Raw genomic sequence first — 7,543 nt, forward strand, 5'->3', positions numbered from 1 at the left:
ATATATATATATATATATATATATATATATATATATATATATATATATATATATATAACATGGTGGGACATAACCTAGTAGTAGTACATGCGGGACTCATGATGCGTTCAAGGGAAGGAGCTAGAACCTCGGCACACACATAGAGGTTGGGATACGTAAGCTGAGGGAGGTCCCTGAGAGGGTGCATGTGCAAATCTGCACTAGCCCAGAGGTCTGTGGACACTCTTTTCAAACAAAGCAGCGGGTTATTGAAGCTGGCCGGGTGATTAGGGGGATGAGCCAACGACTTCAGCACGACATATTGGAACTAAACAGGGTGGTGTATGAGGCTGGCTCCGAACCTTTCGCATGGGGCTTCCGCTACAGTGGAGCCACAGGTAGCACGATAGGGGACAGGATTTGACGTAATGTCGTAACTTTTTTGGGACCCATGGAGCCCGCAGGACACCGGCGTAGATGTGCCAGTACCATATGTACCACTACGAGAGATTGGGAAATCTCTTGAGATTTCCCAATCGTGAGAGCAGCAGGGAGAGCAGGAGGAAGCCCCGTACATACGAGGGAGCAATAGTCGACCCAATATAGGATCTATAAACAAGCAGGGATGTAGATAAAAAATAAACTGGGAGGAGATTGGTGAACAATTAGAGGCTGAAACTTTTACAGTGTATGGGGTAGCGGAAGCTCACTGTAGAAATGAAGAGGTACCACCGTACATGCCTGGCAACTCCTGGATGGCGTGCAACCGAAGGAAAGGTGAGCGCAAAGGCGCAGGTCCAGGCATGTTATCTAAAGGACAAGACTGAGAAAGAAAGAAGGAAAACTGCAGATAACACTTATGACTGAAAGGTAGGGTGGCAGGTGTGAACATACTTCTGGGGTTTACTTACTTGAAAAATGGGAAATGACTCAAGGGAAGAAAATAAAGAACATTTTACATGTATATCGAGCGACATCAAAGAAAATGGCCTTCATCAGAAACTAATTATCATAGGCGACATGAATGCCCACTTAGAATAGTTTGACGGAAAACCGGAAAGTTTCTATAATATTTCTGTGATGCCCTGGACATAGTGTTAGGTAATGCACAAGCAAAATGAGGCGGGAGAACAACGTGGGAACGAAACAACTCACACTCAACAATAGACTACTGCCTCATGTCCCACAAACTCTATGACAGGCTAGGAAGTATGAAAATAACCGAGAAAGCTAAAACAAGCTTAGCGAGTGACCACAAAAGATTTAATATTAAATTTGGCGCATCCGAACCAGAACAACAGGCTCAGGAAAGAGCGGGTAATCGAAACTAAATGAAGCTCAAATACCAAAGGTCCATGAAAGTGTTGAGAACATTCTATTGAAACAAGCAAAAAGAGAATGGAGGTATAAGGATTGGATAGGAATTTTTAAAGATAATTAGAGAAGTACTGTACTAAACAAAAAGAAAAGCAAGAACGAGGACACAGACCAAAAAGCTGGTGGGATAAGGAGGTAAAAGCAGCCATATTGCGGCGCCAAGAGGAATCTAGGGGGCATAGGTGGGCAAAAAAACGGGAGCCTTGCCAGCTGAAGCAGCATAAATGTTGGAGGGATTTTAAGGACGGAAAAGAGAGACATCACCTTTAGTGCAGACCAAGATTGCGAGTGCAGGAGTGCAGTGGATGATGAAAATATATAAACAAAATAGAAACGCTTCAAAAACGTTTTGGGAGCACACTAAAGCGCAGGAGAGAAATACAGAGGGTTCCCACCACATACTGACCACAGGAGAGAAGAGGAGTAGAGTGGAAATAGGCACGAGAATATATCAGGCGGACAATCGATGAGGTTGTCTTCTAGCTTGAGTAGAGGTGGGAGATAGGGACAGGGGATAGCGCTGAGAGCAGCAGTGTAGAGGAGGAGCAGATTTCCGTAACATTAGAGACATCCACGGGAGAATGGGATAAGGCAGAAAGTAAGGTTCCAGCAGGTAAAGCGACAGGCCCATACGACATACCCATGGAACTCGTTAAGAAACCAGGAAAAACAAGCAAAATGAAGCAACGTCGTGTGAGTAATCAAATAATTATTGGAAGATATGTACCCAATGATTGGAAACTAAGTAACACGAAGCTAATATATTAAGGCATAGGATTCAAAGACATATCGGCCAATAAAGGTAACTTTAGTTATGTACAGAATAGCTATGCAGGCAGAAAAGAGAAGAATGAAGGAATGGACAGAGGATATGAAAATACTGTGCGAGCTCCAAAACGAATTCCGAAGAGATAGAAGACTGGAAGATAACTTATTACCCGCCATACAACGTATAGAAATAACAATTAATAACCGAATTCCTTTATGGTTAGCTTTTTCGGACGTCAAGGGAGCGTACAATAAGTTGATGATTGAAAAAAATTCTGGGGTCAGCTGAAGGAATATACCTCAGACGCAAATTTGGTTAGGTTTCTTCAGCAACTGTACACAGACGAGAAGTTAGGTTTAACATAGAAAGCAGAAACTACACAACCCGCAGCAATAAAAAGAGGGGTTCGACAGGGCACCCCATGTCACCTCTGCTCTTCGTGATATATATCAATGAAATTTAAAATAATTTAGAGCAGAGAACTAAGGTTTTGATGTAAGTTATATGGAAGGAGGGAGAAATGTATCACAAGTAAGACCAGGACTGATGTAAGTGGACAACATATAACTTATGGAAACTACCCAGAATACGTTACAGAAACTAGCTGGCATATGTATAGAGGAAGGGGAAACCTTGGGCATTTATTTCATTAGTGACAAATCTGGATTAATTGTGTTTAACGACAAAAAGAGGGAACCCCTGTGGTTAGAAGACATTTAAATAGAGCGTCTAGGAAACTGCAAGTATCTGGGAGTCTGGCTTAATAAGGGAAGGAAATATCTAGAGTAACATGAGGAGAATATAAATAGAAAAGATAAAACAAATTCATCTAATATGAAGACCAAGGCACTATGAAACTATAATAGATATGAAGTTGTCAGAGGTATTTGGAAAGGAGTGATGGTACCAAAACTGTTTTTTGGCAATGGGGTACTGTGCATAAAATCCGAGGTTCAATCAGGATCAGAAATTCGACAAAAAAGCGTAGGCAGATTGGCACTGGGAGCACACGGAAAGACACCAAATGAGGGAGTACAAGGGACATGGCCGGTCGACTTTTGAGAGCAGGGAGGCAATTAATAAGTTGAAATTTTAACAAAGTTTGACCGAAATTGATGGTGCGCAGTGGACACGGAAGGTATTCAAGTATTTATACAATAAAAGCTTAAACACAAAATGGACAAACCGAATCCGAAAGCTACATTTAAATACCTACAAACTAGTGATGGGGCATAGCAGTCTACTTCGGTGGAAAAGAGAGTGAAAGAAGCAGAAATGAAATGTTGAAGGTAAGAATGCAGGACGAAGCAGCTCGAACAGTGTACAGGACACAAAAACCGAACATAAAAGAAGATAATGTCATTGAAATTTCACTGGGAAGTTTTTTGCTGTTTGAGGCGAGAAGTGGAGTTTTGAGGACGAGCACGTATAGGGCTAAATGTAATTAGAGAGACACCCCCATTATGTGGTGCCTGCAATACTGAGAACGAGACACTAGAGCACTTGGCTTTAAAGTGCACGGGGCTTAGCCCTGCCCTCCTTGAGGGGGTAACAGACTTGGCTTCGGCCCTGGATTTTGCTGGCGACGGTGAGAGGACGGCGCAGAAAAAGGATTACAGTCACATGGGGTCGATTAGAAGACTGGTGGAAATTATCTACAACTAACGAGCACAGCTGTGTACAGGCGGGACAGAGGTAAATTGGGACTCCCTCCCACGTCGCGCCGGCCCAAAGTCTCAACCATGTACCCTAGTGGGACCGTTGCTGAGGTAACGCCAAAGTTTGACTAGAGGAAAATTGGCGACTCTCTTACCAGAGGGAGATGTTTTTTTGTTGCTCTTTTGTCCGATCCTTCAGATGACATCCTGGTGATGTCCTACACTACCTTGTGATAATTAGGGTGTAAATTGGTTTAGAAGGGATGGAGGAATCATATGTTTGTCTTTATAACCTTAGGCTAGGTGGCGCAAGCTGCCGCCGTTACGAAGGGTATATCCATTAACATCCATCCATTCATCGGTAGAGAAAGGGAGGGGAGGTAGTAGCGTGCAGGACACTGCACGGGCCGGAATTTCATGATCCGGCCCGACCCGGCCCTGTAGAAGTACGGCCCGGGCCCGGCCCTACACCGATAGAATATTTAATTTCTAGGCCCGGCACGGAAAAGAAACTGCCGAGCCCTGCCCGGACCAGGCCCGTCTACGGCAAAACTTTTATACAGAAACTTGAGCCCGGCCCGAGCCCGAAAAAGTTTTTAAATATAAGCCTGAGCCCGGCCCCAGCCCGGCTCAGGCCCAACTGAGCCCGAAAAAGTTTGCAGCCCGAAAAATACATGAGCCCGAAAACGTTTGCAGGCTTTGACGTTAACTAAAAGCTGTCTAACCATAAAGCGAGCATATTTTATTTAAATTTTACTAAAACTTAGACCGAGTAGTTTTGACATGACGACTTAGGCGATACACTTTGAGGATATGAGCGGAATATGAACTTCAGAAGTAATTTTGAGAAAAAACAAGCGCAATAGTTTATTTATGCATTTTTGAAGAGATATTAAACTTCTCGTTGTTCAATTCATTTCACAAATAACCTTCCTCTCTGCATGTTCTTTTTTGTTTTGTTTTTTTATGAAGAAACAATTACAATTACGCTAGTGCATCTTCAAAAGGCTGTATAAGCATAAAATTATCTGTGGTAGTTAGCTTATCTTTGGTGTCGTAGTAAGGCCCCCTGCACAAAGTGTAAAGTCAAGCTCGCGCATATTTCTTCTGTTTTCGGTTCTTTTTTTTTTTTTTTTTTTGAAAAGCGAAGGAAAAAGGCACTAATGCTGTACCCTGCGACTAAAGTGCCTTCGTTTTCTCGACCGCACCTTCCCACTATGCTGGAGGAATCCGTACATTTCCTGTCTTATCAGCGGGAAGGCCTTATTAGTGCAGACGTATTTCTTTCTTCTTTTTTTGACCGGCGCCGTTTTTTTGCATTTCGCTTGTTTGTTTTCATTGAACCTAAAGAATCAATAAGCACCTTTTTTGTCATCAACATTTCAGAATTTGCGGCACACGACTGCGCAGCCACGGCCCGTGACATATTGTGTTCAGGCGCGAGCCGGGCCCGGGCTCGAGAAAAGGCGTGCTAACCGGCCCGGGCCCGGCCCAAGCCCGGCCCGCGGGCCGGGCCGGGCTTGGGCCAATGGGCTGGCCCGGGCCCGTGCAGTGCTCTAGCACCCGTGAACATGCCCCCATTAGGCAAAAATGTGTTTCCCTGCCCCTCCGGTATTCCAACGCCGTTGGCAACGCGTTTGTTTGTTTGTTTTCTTGTTGATTTTTTTTTTTTTTTTTTGGGGGGGGGGGGGAAGGGGAGAAGTGGGGAGATGGGAAAGGGTTTGATGATTTTAGTTAGGACACTTGAGTCGGGCCACAGATTTTGGGTGCGAAGCTGCAGGGGGTGTAGCCTTGTCCGGCCGGCGTCCGAGCTCACATCGATTGCCATCCCATCTGTCTTCTTAAAAAAAAGAAAAAAAAATGTTTGCGCAGTCGAGAGGATTCGAACCTGTGCGGGGAGACCCAATGAATTTCTAGTCCATCGCATTACCCACTCGGCCACGACTTTTTTTTGTTGTTTATTTCCTGTTTTTTGTTCAGGTGACAAACACATCACACATTCAATTAGAGGTTAAAAAAAAGCGTCAGAGGCTATTGTACAAATATCAAGCTCATAAAACACCTTCACAGACCAGTGATGGACGCCAGCTCCTCAAGAAGCGGCAAAAAGTCCGGGGGTGACTGTTGAACCTTAAACATTTCTTTCAAAAAACGCATCATTTCAACAAATACCTGTGTGCGGGACGCACGTCGACGTCCGCGTGTCTTACAGTCATGCGGTCTCGCAGAACTTCTCAGTTAGTTCTACGGCTTACTTTACACTATCTTGGTCAGTACGAAAAATAGCCAGAGCATAGGCGTATGCCAAAAAACGAACCTCACTGGCTTGTAAATTAAAGCCGCGTATATACTCCCTACGTAACACACTTAAACAATAGGGTTCTACAAAAATACAAAACAGCAGCGGCGAAAGCGAGAATCCCTGCCGCACAGCAGAAAAAAGGGGGTACGTTCACTCACACTCTTATTCACAACCAGTCGGGTGGCGCAGTTAAGGTAAGCCATGCGTACCCCATCGCGCAGCAACAAACCTAAATTAAAATATTCTAAGAGGGAAAAAAAAATTTCGTGAAATACGCGGTCGAAGGCTTTCTCGAGGTTTATCAGTAGTAACGCAACCTTCTGTTGGAAATCGTCGCAGCACTCCAAAATGCTTCGCGCTACATGCACGTTTGTAACAATTGTCCTCCCCTTAATACCACACGTCTGGTGAGGACCGACTATAAGGTTGATCACGCCTTATAGTCGTTCCGCCAGCACCTTCATCAAAATCTTATAGTGCACATTCGGCAGAGTAATCGGGCGGTACGCTCCAAACGAGCGTAGCTTAACTCGATCCTCGCTCTTGGGGATTAAAACAGTATCTGTAGACAAAAAAAGTGAAAGCCGTTTACAACTCCCTGTAACGCCGAATTGGAGCGCAGCTCTTGAGGAGGAGGAGTGAAGGGTACTGAGGGTAGACCCCTCCTCCTTCTCCTCCCCTCATTCTTTAATATGCTCCGAGGGGGGTCACGTGACCTTGGGGGGAGGGGGTGTCACGTGACTTCAGGGAGGGGGGTCACGTGACCTCGGGGAAGCGTGACCTGTGGTTCACGTGACCTTGGGTGTCACGTGGGGGGTCACCTCAAGGTCACGTGACCCCCAAGGTGACCCCCACGTGACCTCAGAGGGGTCACGTGACCGGGGGGGTCACGTGGGGGTCGCCTTGAGGTCACGTGACCTTGGGAGGGGTCACGTGACCTCAGGGGTCACGCGACCTGGAGGGGTCACGTGACCTCGGGGGTCACGTGACCTTGGGGAGGAGACCACGTGACCTCGGGGGTCACGTGACCTTGGGGAGGAGACCACGTGACCTCGGGGGTCACGTGACCTCAGAGGGGTCACGTGACCTTGGGGGTCACGTGACCTTCAAAGGGTCACGTGGGGTCATTTTGGGGTCACGTGACCTTGAGATGACCTTGGGAGGGGTCACGTGACCTGGGGGTCACGTGACCTTGCGGGTCACGTGGCCCCAAGATGACCCCACATGACCCCCAAGGTCACGTGACCTTGGGGGTCACGTGACCTTCAGGGGGTTACGGGGGGTCACGTGACCTTGAGATGACCTTGGGAGGGATCACGTGACCTGGAGGGGTCACGTGACCCTCAAGGTCACGTGACCTTGAGGGTCACGTGACCTTGGGATGACCTTGGTTACGCCGACGCCGACGCCGCTCAAGCCGGGAACGGGCCTCTAAGAGGTGCGCTCTAAAGGGACGGG

Source organism: Ixodes scapularis, unplaced genomic scaffold (genome assembly GCF_016920785.2).
Source record: "Ixodes scapularis isolate PalLabHiFi unplaced genomic scaffold, ASM1692078v2 PGA_scaffold7__128_contigs__length_106722199, whole genome shotgun sequence".
NCBI classification, from domain to species: domain Eukaryota; kingdom Metazoa; phylum Arthropoda; class Arachnida; order Ixodida; family Ixodidae; genus Ixodes; species Ixodes scapularis.